The sequence below is a fragment of the Eubalaena glacialis genome, chromosome 10 (assembly GCF_028564815.1).
Source record: "Eubalaena glacialis isolate mEubGla1 chromosome 10, mEubGla1.1.hap2.+ XY, whole genome shotgun sequence".
NCBI lineage: Eukaryota > Metazoa > Chordata > Mammalia > Artiodactyla > Balaenidae > Eubalaena > Eubalaena glacialis.
The window spans coordinates 12,596,382-12,608,651 of NC_083725.1; the positions used below are offsets into that span (position 1 = coordinate 12,596,382).

At 57.9% G+C, this 12,270-nt stretch overlaps 1 protein-coding gene across 2 annotated transcripts in view; it reads right to left on the reverse strand.

Annotated features, from left to right (window-relative positions):
- GRIK4 (glutamate ionotropic receptor kainate type subunit 4) overlaps nt 1–11,796 on the reverse strand; it is a 455,581-nt gene extending 443,785 nt beyond the window's left edge. For both annotated transcript variants that reach the window (XM_061202461.1, XM_061202462.1), the window contains exon 1: nt 11,706–11,796. The gene's annotated coding sequence lies outside the window, so the exon portion shown is untranslated. The remainder of the gene's footprint in view (nt 1–11,705) is intronic.
- Between the last annotated feature and the right edge of the window lie 474 nt (nt 11,797–12,270).

Genomic DNA, 12,270 nt, shown 5'->3' on the forward strand with positions numbered 1-12,270 from the left:
GTGAATAGCGAGCAGTGGAGCAGGGCACTTGCTCCCCTGGTTTGATAAGAGACTCCTGGAGAGCCAATCTAGTGAGAGGTGTGAGACAAGGAAGAACCAGGGGCCAGGGCACCCCATTTCGAATACTGATGTTGCAAGTGATGTGACCTCTGGCAAGTTACTGCCTCTCTCTGAGTCTCGTTTTCCTCACTTGTAAAATGAGCTGATTGGACTAAACCCGACTTGACAAATTTATTGCACCCTGTGCCCCTGGCAGACATCCCAAGTCAAACCCAGGCCCCATCCCAGGGAGCCAACGCTCGGACCCAGACCCTTTTCAATCCAGCACTGCAGGCACCGCCACCAATCAGCAGAAGTGGGCCAAGGAGGAAACCCAGCAGACACCGCTGACCACAGCCAGCACCAGGCAGCAGGCGTCACTGGGACCCTGCATCCACGTGCAGCACCTGACTGTGCCCCAAGATCCAGGGGCTGAAAGGTCAGGCAGGGCCTCGGCTCACGCCCCAAATCCTGGGGCCCTCCATCCCCACAAAAGGCAGCCTTTTCCTAGGTCCTCTGCCCCGCAGTCCTTACGCCCACCCTGCCCGCGGCCCTTCCACGTTAACTCTACCGGGAAGAAGTGCATTCTGGAGGCATGCCGCCCCTGGCTTACACTGCGTGTAGGGGAGCACCCCTGGCGCTCAGGCCTCTGCTCCCAGAGCCTCGTCCTGACTCACGGGAGCGGCAGTGTCCCCACCCTGATCTAAAAGTCAGAGCTCTCACCGCACGTGCCACCCCCGCTCCCACTAGACACCCCCGTCCAGCCCCCCTCGGCCCCTGATGCCAGGCTCGGCTGGTTTTGAGGAGGCATTGAAGTGCTTGGGGCCACGGTCCAGGAGGACCAGGGCTGCCCTTTGTACTGGTTCGGCTCCATCACGGGTTGTGTTAATCCCACTATCCACCGGGCAAATGTGCTTTGAGATCTACACAACTGACTCTTTGGTCCCACACGTTTGTGAGCTGAAGCAGCCCATCCAAGCTTTCCAGAGCCGAGGCTCACTGCTAGCCCTGGGCTCTACCATCCAGGGCCTCTGCACACAAGGGGCTCCCCAAAGAGGCCATTCATTCAACAGATACGTATTGAGCACCTACTATATGCTGGTACCATCCTAGCTGTTGGGGATGCAATGCTGAGAAACAGACACAGGCCCTGTGCCAGTGGAGCTCATGTCCTGGGGAGACAGACAATGACCTCTGCTGACCTCCTTGAAGCATCTGACTGTGGCCTGGCCGGCTTCATGGTCACCTGCCCTTGACCCTCCCCCAGGTGAGCCTCCTCTACGGGGACTGGAGGCTCAGGCAGAGACACCTACTGGCTCCTTGGAGAGGCACCAACCACCAGGAGAAGCCACAGGTACAGAATAAAGGGGCAATGCTATGGTCCAGCTGTGTGACCTCCGATTACCCGGCTCTCAGAGCATCCGTCATCTCCTGGGTCAAATGGAACCAATAATCCCTAGAGTATAAGTTGCTGTGAGGATTTGCCAGGACATATGAGGATGGACACTTGAGACGTGACAAGAGGGGTAGCATTCCTGGCCCAGGAACATGGGACAAAGGTCCACCCCAGTTCCTGAGGCCCAAGGTCAAGCCCTGAGCATCCCCCTCTGCTAACCCCCTCCCCAAAGGGGAGCTGAGGGGAAGAGCTAGCCCACGAGCCGCCAGCCTGGCTGGCCTCATGCTGATGGAAGCGCACTTCCTCAGCTGACTTGCCACTACTCGCCTCATGCAATTGCCTTGTTTGCTTCCGATCTGCACCCTACCTGGCAGATCTCATGTTCCAGCCTATTTACTCTGGACTCTGGCAAGACTCTTGCTTTGCAAAGGAGAATGGTACAGTGCTACTTTCCATACTCACCCTAGCTGGGTGAGCTTTCTCCACCTAGTTGCCTACCCTTAGATTTGGGTCATCTGAACTTTTCGGCCCTCTGGTGGGGGGTCTGCAGCATCACCCGGCCTCACAGGAGCTCAAAGGAGCAGGTGGTCACCTTGGTCCTCAGTCCCCTGCCCCCAGGATCTGAGGCCCAATATCCATCATCTGACAGATTCAGAAGATACTTCTGCACACATTTAGTAAAGGCCCAGCCCTGGGGGGAGCCCACCCTGTGCCACTTTGTGTCCGTGCCTGGCACCTAAGAGGCACTCGGGCAATGTGTGCTATAAATGGACATGACCAAGGATCGGGCACCTACCTGCCCGAGGCCAGTCCCAGCCTTGCACATTTCACAGAGCCCGCACGCCCCCCCAGCTCCAGGCCATCATCCTCCTGCTAGGGGACTCCATTTGGGAAAGAGTCTTGAACAGAAACCCAGGTAGAATAAGGCTTTGCTTCTTGCTCATGAGGTATCTTCACATCCCCAGGACTGGAAGGGGAAGAAGGGTAGAAGTGCCTCATGGGGCTCCAAGGAAGGGTGCAGAACAAGGACCCGTGGGAAGTAGATTTGGCTCGTATGAGGCAAAACCTTCTGATACCTTTGGAAGAGAATCACTAGCATTTCCTGAATACCTTCTACATGCCAGGCAATGTGCTGGGTGCTCCCACGTGCTCCCTCATTAACAGCTTCCCCGGGGAGGGATGGCCTGCCTCACGAGTGGTCAAAAGCACGGCCCAGACTGCTGAGTTTATACCCAGGCTCCACCGCTTACTGGTGTGTCACCTTGGGCAAGCTATGCAACTCTCTGAGCCTCAGTTTACTCATCTGTAAAATGAGATGATAGTCGCTACTTCATAGGGTTGTTGGAAGATCAACTCAATACATTTCAAGCAACTAGAACACAGTAAGTGCTCAATAATGTTAGCTTTCAGAGGATGAGGAGGGACTTCCCTGGTGGCGCAGTGGTTAAGAATCCGCCTGCCAATGCAGGGGACACGGGTTCGAGCTCTGGTCCGGGAAGATCCCACATACCACAGAGCAACTAAGCCCACGCGCCACAACTACTAAGCCTGCACTCCAGAGCCCGCGAGCCACAACTACTGAGCCCACGTGCCACAACTACTGAAGCCTGCGTACCTACAGCCCGTGCTCTGCAACAACAGAAACCACCGCAATGAGAAGCCCGCACACCACAACGAAGAGTAGCCCCCGCTCACTACAACTAGAGAAAGCCTGCGCGCAGCAACGAAGACCCAACGTAGCCAAAAATTAATTAATTTTTTTTTTTAAAGCAAAGTATTATTAACAATGTTTTAAAAAAAAAGATGGGGAGAAGGAGGAGGGGGAGGAGGAGGAGGAGGGGGAGGAAAAGGAGGAAGAGGCAGCTGAGGCTAGATAACTAGCCAGTGGAGATTCTGTCTGTGGACACGAGGAAGGCATAGATAGGATGCTGAGTGAATGATCTCAAGTTCCTTCTAGGAATAAGATTCTGTGATTCATTTAATCTCCCTGGGTTTCAGTTTTCCCAGCAATAAAATAGGCATTATCATTCTTGGACAAATGTTGCCTTATTCTGTGCAACGTTCTCAAGCTGGGGAAGAGCAGGTGTGCCCTAGGACCACTGCTTCCGCCATCTGCACAGGCAGCGGTGGCCTTCAGAAGGCCTCAGGTGTGTGGACGGAGCCCCGGGCAGGAAGCAGGAGTCCTGGATTCTGATCCAACCTCTCAATCCCTAACTCTTTTGTTTTTGGCTAGTTACTGAAATTCTGAGTCTGGAATGATAATTCCTACCTGCCCCATCTACCTCTCAGGTTTGTGGCCCTGTGAGATCCTTGGGGGAGAAGAGGTCACCAAGACATCACAAGTCTCTGCATACGTGATAGCCACCAGGAAGTGGCACTGGCAGCCTCAGCTCAAGGGCCAGTTGTGCTGACGGAGGTTTGCGGTGGGGTGTGGGCCCGGTGACAAGCTCCACCCACGACCTCCCCCCAGGAAATGACTCCATGGGGGCCTTCTGCCCCCCCAAACCTACTCTAGCTCTCTCTACTCCCAAAAAAGTCTTTGCTGCCTCTAGAAAGAGAGATGCCCAAACTCCCCCCGTCACCACCCTTGCTGGGGACGTTCTTCTGCTGTGATCTTATGAACCACACTAGGCCAGGGAGATGCTGTAAAGATCAATAATAACCACACCGTAACAGCAGGGTGCCTTCGGACTTTTTCCAGGCTCCACGATGCTTCTGAGAGTCCAAGACCCCAGGGAGATCCCCCCGATACTCTGGGCAGCCATGCAGAGCAGCCTGGACCGGGGTCCTTGGGGGATAGAGAGCACACTGACCCCGGCTGGTCTGGGCAGGGTTGGGTCGAGGACCTCACGGGGCCCCGTGTCACCTGAGCTCCATCATGCTCAAACTTTTCGGCTCACGAGAGTCTTGTGAAGGCTTCACGTGGCTGCCTCCTCTGGCCTCCACCCCAGGCCCTCGCCTGGATGGCCTCCATGTTGGAAAAGACTGGCACACGATCAGGTACCACTGCAGAAGCTCTGTTGGGGGTGATCTTTAATCGTTCCCCCAGGGTTGCCAGTGCCCTCTCACTCAGGGGTCAAAGGAATCAGGCCAAGGGAAGACAAGCACCAGAGCAGCAAGAGGCCACTGCTCCCTTCCATGCCTGGCCTCCTTGCCTACAGGATGGGGAACAGGAGAAGTAGTGAGGGAGCCAGAGGGAGTCTAGGAAATTAGGGGAGAATCAGTACATATTTCACATACATGTTCATGTGTGCACACACATGTATGCATCCACACACGCACACAGAAATTTTACCACCAGAGTGTGAAATCAGACCGCCTGGGTATAAATGCCAACTCTGCTTTTTACTAACTATGAGACTTTGGGCCAATTAATCACCTGCTCTGAATCTCAGCCTCCTCATCCGTAAAATGGGTGTAATAATAGTACCTTAAAGTTACTGAGAGGATGAACTAAGATCATATATGGAAAGCACTGTGCATCATACTTGGTACATAATAAGCAGTCGATAATTATTAGCTGTTATTATTGTCATTGGTGGTGGTGTTGTGAACTAATTTGTCCATTTAACAAGTATATACTGAGTACCTACTATGTGTCAGCCAAGTGCTAGAGACAAAAACCCAAGGCTGTATCCCTGCCCTCAAGGAGTGCACGGTCTGGTGCCTTAAAGAATCAAGATCATTCTCCTTCTTAGTTCTAATCGGATTTTGTTTGGATGCCGGGATGGGACCAAATGATTTGTAGAAGTCTCTCTTTTCCAGCCTCTCACTCCTGTGTGGAGGGCCACAAAGCCCAGTGAAAAGGATGCCCCAGCTCTGCCACTCCCCGCCTTATAACCTGGACAAGTGACTTAAGCTTCCTGAACCTCAGGGCCTTCCTCTGTCTGGGGCTTGGACTGAACTCACTCTAGACTTCTCTGATGATTTCAAAAAATGCCCCTGCTGCCTCCCAATAAGGCCTTCCCACCCTCTCACCGACCTTGCTAGGGATGGTATTCTGTAACATCTTAGGAACTGAACAGGGCTGGGAGAGACTCTGTAAAGATGAAAACGTAATCGTACTTCTAACAATAGCAACTGCAACCATTTCACAAGCACTTAGAGCACCTGCTGAGACTCACAGAGGTGGGTATGTCGCTCCTCAGCCCCTGGCCAACACCACACCGATGGGACTGGAAGAGCTGAGATTGGATCCCCGTGCAATCTGATCCAGGAGTGGCCACCACCGCCCCACACAGCCTCTGGAGGAAGAACAGGGTGCCCTGCTCAGGCCACCCGACAGGCAGAGAGAAGCAGAGAGCTGTCCCCAAAAGGTGACAGCGGCACTTCATCCCTAAACCCAGCCTCCCCCCTCAGGGGCCCTGCCAGGCTGAACAGCAGAAACCCCCTCAGTGTCCCTGGCGCCTGGGATGTGCCCATCCTCCTGGGCTTCTTAAACTTTTCCTTGTTATTAAGTGTGCTTTGTAGCCAGCCTCTCACTTACACATCTTAACCTCCTCTGGGCTACTGACTTCTCATCTTCTTAAATCTTCCGCTTTAACTCTGGCCCTTAAACTCCAATTCTAAATATGTGTTTTCTCCACAGCCACTCTCCCTGTCCTGGGGGGTCACACCCCTCCCTGCTCCCTCCTCCGGGGAGCCTCTACTCCACGTGATTATCTCACTGAATCGGGAACCCATGATGTCGAGTTTATCATAGGCCCCAGATTGTAGAGAGAGGAACCTGAGGCAGCGAAAAGTAGCCTGGATTTCCCGTTTCCAAGCCAGTTCTCCCCAACGGGTCCACAGCATAGCCCCTCCCCACCCAAAATGCCCCCCGAGACTGTGCACACCCAGCTTCCCTTTCAGCCTCTCCATGGCCAAAATACCCCCCCAGCACCCTGAAAAGAGATAACCACCGCCACCTGGTTTTCTCTGCTTCCTCTGAGCAAACTGCTACCTGAGAAAAGCAGAAGAAGGAATTAGGAGGCAAGAGGGGGACTTCAGGTGAGGGGCAGGGCTAACCCCCAGGTGCGGGGCAGGGCTAACCCCCAGGTGCGGGGCAGGCCAGTCTCAAACCCAGGACTGAGTAACAAAGGGAGGCCTGCCGGCCTCTGGACCCTCTCTCCTTCCCCCACCACAGGGGCCCCAGCATCCTGGGGAACAGGTGGGTCCAGCACTGAGTGGGGGGCCATAGAGGGGAGGAGAGAGTCACAGAGATCAACGCCCAGTGTGACGGAGGAGCCTGAGAACCCTCACTCCCAGCGGCTGAAGGCCCACCCAGCCTTCCTCTCCCCTCCTCACCCACCGTGTTCTACAAACTTATCTCTGTAACAAACACTTACTAAACACGAGTTGAGGCCAGTTAAATAAGACAAATATTTATTTAGCAGCCGCTCTGTGCAAGGCATGGTCCCCTGGAGGTGACAGGCACAGTAAGTGCTGGGCACAAGGGTCCCAGCGCCAGGAGGAGAGGATAGAGGGGGCTCCCAGGAGTCTGGGGAGTGAGATTCAGCCATCAGAACCGCCTGGGACCAGCCCCCTGGGCAGCCCATGCCCCTAGGCACGCACCCTCGCACAGATGGGTGGGCTGCTGTCCAGGACCCCACGGCCACCCAGGACGACCCCCAAACGCCCCATCGCCCCGCTCACAGCACGTCTGGGAACACACTTCCCAGCCCCCCTCAGACCCACATCCCCACCCTGGCCCCCGTGTTCCCGAAAGCGGCGTTACCATCCTCCAGACCGAGGCTGGAAATCTCGACGTTCCCTCCGACACTTCCTGCTCCCTCATCTGCAGGCCCAATCTGTCAGCACATTCTGCCGTTCCGTGGAAGTGCCGCTCAAGTGCACCCCCGTGCCGTCACCACCCTCCAGGCCCGCGCCCCCCTTCGGGCGCCGCTCTCCTCTGCCCAAGGATCCCGAACCCCTTTTCCTTGGCTCTCAAGGTCCTGCAGCCTCGAGTTAGTTCTGCCCCAGCCCTGCCCCCCTTCCTCCCCGCAGACAGGACCCTGCCTCACCTGCCCCGTCCCTTCTGCCCATCACCCAATCCCTGGGACACCCCTGTCCCCACTGGACCTGTGCAGCCCCTCCTCGCCGGGAAGTCCTTCCTCCCATCCCTGAGCTCCAGCCCTGTCTGAACACCTGCTTAGCCGGCGGCCACTGCGCGTCCACACACGTGCCGCACGTGCCAACCGTGCCCTCCTGTGCTCGCCACCGCTCAGAACCCTGCTGAAGGAGGCCCTGCCTCCCCGAGGTGCTGGTAACCACCCCCCATCCCTGCTGGGCTGCACGGAGATGACAGAGGTGCTCAGCTGTTTAAAGAAAGCCTGGGACGTATCTCTTTATAAAGAGCCTCTCCTTTCCTTTTTCAGGCCCAAGTCTAGGGGAAAGAAGTGGGGTTCTGGAGCCCTCCTTGGTCTGTGACATGGCACGGAGCGGGTTACACCTACACCACAGGGCCCCCTGTGAACCCCCTTCCTCACCTGTAAAAATGGAGATGATCACGTCTAACTCACAGGGTCTCGGGGGGTGACTGAGTGAAATGAGCAGACTTCGCAGGCAGTATAACGTTAAATTGATTCTCTCCTTCCTTCCCATCATTTACCTCGGCTGGTACTGTGGTTTAAAATGTTTTTTCATATTGGAGTTGCTACCTGCAAGGCATACCCTATTTTATGTAACCAAATATTTTTATCAAGTACCAACTACTTCTTAGTTCCTACTACGAGCAGGGGCCGATTTATGGGATGCTGACGGACAGGGCTTGCTCCATTGGAGCCAAGGATGTGAAAAGGCAGCAAGCAAAGGCCTTGCTCCTCACGGGACCTGCCGTCTAGGTGGGGAGACAAACAGGGACAGGTAATTCTCCAGAGCAGGCAGGAGCTGGGAGCTAAACCACAGAGGCAGTGTGGGAGGAGCCACCCGGGGATGCTCCCCGGACACCTCCTGGGCTAACAAACCACATTCCCATTCTGCTCCCATTCATGCCCACAACAACCCTTTCAGGCAGGTGAGATTATCCCCATTTTACAGGTGAGGCAAGTGAGAAGTTAAGCCATTTGTTCAAAGTCACTCAGGGAGTGACACCAGGAGAGGAACCCCAGGTCTACCCAGCACTTAGCAGCTGAAGCTGCCTCCACTTCCTGCTGGGACGGAAGGCCAGCATGGGGGCGGGTGGGGTCCTTCCCAGCCTGCACCTTGTGTGGCTCCAGCTGCACCTTGAAAGCTGGGAAAGGTGTAGTTGGGCAGAAAAGAGGAGGAAAGGAAAAGGTGAGGCATAGAGTGTCTGGGGTGAGGGGGGCAGAGGGTCACGTCCAGAGGCATAAGGTCAGGGCCAGCATGTGGACGCCATAAACTCCAGACCACAGTCTGGGAACTCTCTCCAGAAACCCAGGGCCACCGACGCTCTGGAGACCTGGTCACATGTTACAAATACCATCCTTTCCAGGAAGGCAGGTGTGGCGGCCGGTTGCCTGCAGGCTGCCCAGGGAGAAGGCTGTGTTACCATAACCCAGGGGTGAGCCACTGGAGCCCCAAGTGGGACAGTGCCCGGGGAAAAAGGTCAGGCTGGGCACCAGTGGGATGGGGGAGCCAAGAATTCCAAGGTGACCAGGCCACGTGCCTGGGAGAACCTGGAACTCTCTGCAGGAGGGAGGCAAGAGGAAGCGATGGGCTGGGGTGAGGGGGGCAGGACAACCAGGGCACCGGAGCAGCCAGTCTACGGGCAGGGAGAGTGCAGAACCTAGGACCAGCCAGCTCCCAGAGCAGGGAGAGGTGCTGAGCTGACACTGGAGAACGTGAGGGCTCAAGCACAGGATGTGGAGAGGAAGGGCTGAACAGCTGAGACTTTAAAAAGCAACAAGTAGTAGCACAAGAGCCCTGGGCTGGGAGCCCAGAGGCCTCAGGTATGGCTGCAGAGCCTTGGACAAGTCACTTAACCTCTGTGAGCATCAGTTTCCGGGGGATCAATAACAGCTCCCTGCAAGGCAGTGGTACAGACAAAACGCTTGTCTGGTTCAGATCAAGTGAAGTAATTTTTCTAAAAAGCATTTGGAAAACTGCAGAACTCAATCCCCACATAAGGGATCCATACTATGCAGAAGCAACAAGAGATGTTTTCTTCCCACACATATTCCCTGCCACTACCCACTCGCACCAGCCACATGGCCAAAGGCTTCCTACTCGCTGTTCCTCCTGTTTTCCGCACAGTTTTTCCCCGTCACCCAGGACAGGTCATCCTGCCCTTCTTCCTTCCTTCCTTCCATCTCGGTCGGGCTGAGACCCACACTGGGGGCAGCTGAGGCCCACTGTCCAGGAGGCCTTGCACCCCAGCAGCTGGGACCCTCTCCCTGGAGTCTCCACTTCTCTCTCACCATGCAAAGTTCCCTTTCCATCCTCAGGGAAAACCACACTGGACAGCCAGACCAGGCAGCAGACCCAGTCTCTAGGAAGAACTTTGAGTGCTGGGGAAAATGCTAGCCAACGATCAAGATGCCTAGGGAGGTGGGGTGACAGGGAAAACACAGAAAACCAGAACCTCCTTTCAACCCCCCTCCACTAACAAACCCAGACACTGTAATGTATGCATATGAGATTAACTCTCCAAAGGGTCGTGACCTTGAGGAACACATCCAGCCAGTGAGGAACATAATAAACCTGATTAATGATGAGGCATGAGCTGCAGCTTCAGCAAATACGAGCCTGATGATGCCCAGTGGAGTTCCCGGGGCTTCCTTTCCGGGTGGGATCGGAGCACAGCTGACCTCTCCCCGGCCCTCGCCCCATCCCATGAGCACAGACACTCAGGGAGCAAACAGGACCAGATTTCTCTCTCAGGTGCCCACTGCCAACCCAGGCATCCTCTATCCTGGGAGATACCACGCCTGCCGTTGGCAGGTGCTCCTGGAAGCATCGCTGTCACCCAGGGAGCTTAGGTGAAGGTAGTTCTCTTCGTTCCTGGCAGGGCTCCGGGCTCTCGGCCAGTCCTGGGACCTCTCGGTCTCGTCTTGACTGGCACCCACTGCCTGGCACAGGGGCCCAGCCAAGCCCAGAGGGCCCCTCCCCTTGCCAGACAACCCAGGCCCTTGGGAGACATGCCCAGGAGAGCCACTGGAGGGAGGCAGGGAGGTGGCACCTTGTGGCATCACCAGACAACAGCACCAGGAGAAAGATGGCAGCACAAAGTAGAGATGCCAAGAGCTGTGCAGCCAGAGGTCCGGCAGGAGGGAAGCTCGGCCGCATTGCCCCGCCACTGCCAGGCCGGCGGCCCAGAGGGCCCGGGTCCTCCCCTGCCGCGGCCTCCCCAGCCCAAAGGCCAACTCTCCCCGGGCTCCAACTCCTCCCCTCTCACTTTCCTCAGCTCAAGGGAGCCAGAGGAAGAGACACAGGTGCTCTCAGAGCCCCGAAACCCCTGTCCCAGCTGTCGCAAGCTGGCCACCAACCCTGGCCAGGTCTGAGCCTCTCACCGCTTTGCCAGTCCTCACTGGAGAGAATCTCAGGCAGCTCCCCTCCCCCTCTCCTCGCCAGCCCCCTCCCGCATCATACGCCCAAATGCAGGTCTCTAGAGTTTCTCCCTCACTTCCCACTCGGGTGAACTAGGGTGGGATGGGTAGGAGTCTCATTAGTCCAGGGAAAGAGGGTCATTTCTCATAGGACGCTATTCCCCCGAAGCGAGACGGCGTGTAGGGTGGGGAGGTGGTGACAGGAGTCCACGGAAGGCGCCGGGGGCAGTCGAGGCAGATGGCAGTAAGGAAAGGGGGAGGGGGCTTCGTGGGCTCCGGGCTGGGACGGGGCACTGGAGCCGGGGACCGAGGCGACCGAAGCGGAGGGTGACGAGGTGTGGGGAGAAGCGCTGGGGTGGGGAAGGGGCCGTCATCCCTGCAGGGGGCAGAGGCAGAGCTGGGAGTTGCACAGGGGCAGGGGGAGGACCAGAGCGGGAGGCCGGCGAGCCCGGAGAAGGGATGCGGAGGGAGGGAGATGGGGATGGAGACTGGAGGAACTACGGGCGCAGAGCGATGGGGGTTCGGAGCCCGTTCGGGAGACGCAGGGACCGGGAGTGCAGGGGACACGCTGGCTGAAGGCGGGAGAGGGAGGGAAGGGCGCAGGGAAGGGGGTGGGGGCGGGGGCAGGGGAAGGGTGCGGGGCCGCGGCCTCGGAGGGCAGGAGAGGCAGAGACGTCAGAAGTAGGGGATCCGGGCGCGCGCGGAGCTCCGCGCGGATGGGACGCGGGGGGCGCAGGGGTAGCGCGGGTGCGGGCCTGGGGCGCCGCGGCGGGCCCTGCCCTTACCTGGGCGGCTCCGCACTCCGGGGGCTGAGCTGGGGCTGGGCGCTGCTCCGCTGACCGCCGGGCTGTTGTTTCCCTTTTTTTTCTTCTTCCGCAGCAGCCGCGGCGGCTCCAGCGCGATCCGCTGGCAGCTGAAGGCAGTCTGTGTCCGGCTGCGAGCGAGCGTGGAGCCGGCAGCGCGGGAGGAGCGCGGTCGAGGCGCGGGGCGCCGCCCGGCGGGCAGCGCGGGAACTGCGACGGCCCGCGCACGCCAGCCGCGGGGGCGCCCCTTCGGGGCCCGCGCGCCGGGCCGCCTGCCCGCCCGCCGCGTCTCTCGGCGCGCCCGGGGCCCAGGCGCTGGAGGAGCGCAGCGGTGGCGGGGCCGAGCAGCCGGGGGCAAACTTGCCGCCGCCCCCGAGGGGGGACCGAGGCCGAGCGGGAGGCGCGGGGCCGGGGACGCGGCTCCGGGCAGGGGCGCGAGGGGCGCGCGCGACAGAACGGCCGCGGGACGAGGTGCGGGCGCTGCGGTTGATCGACCTCTGGGGGACCCGGGCGCAGCCCGCATCCTGCACCGCCCTGCGCAAAGGGG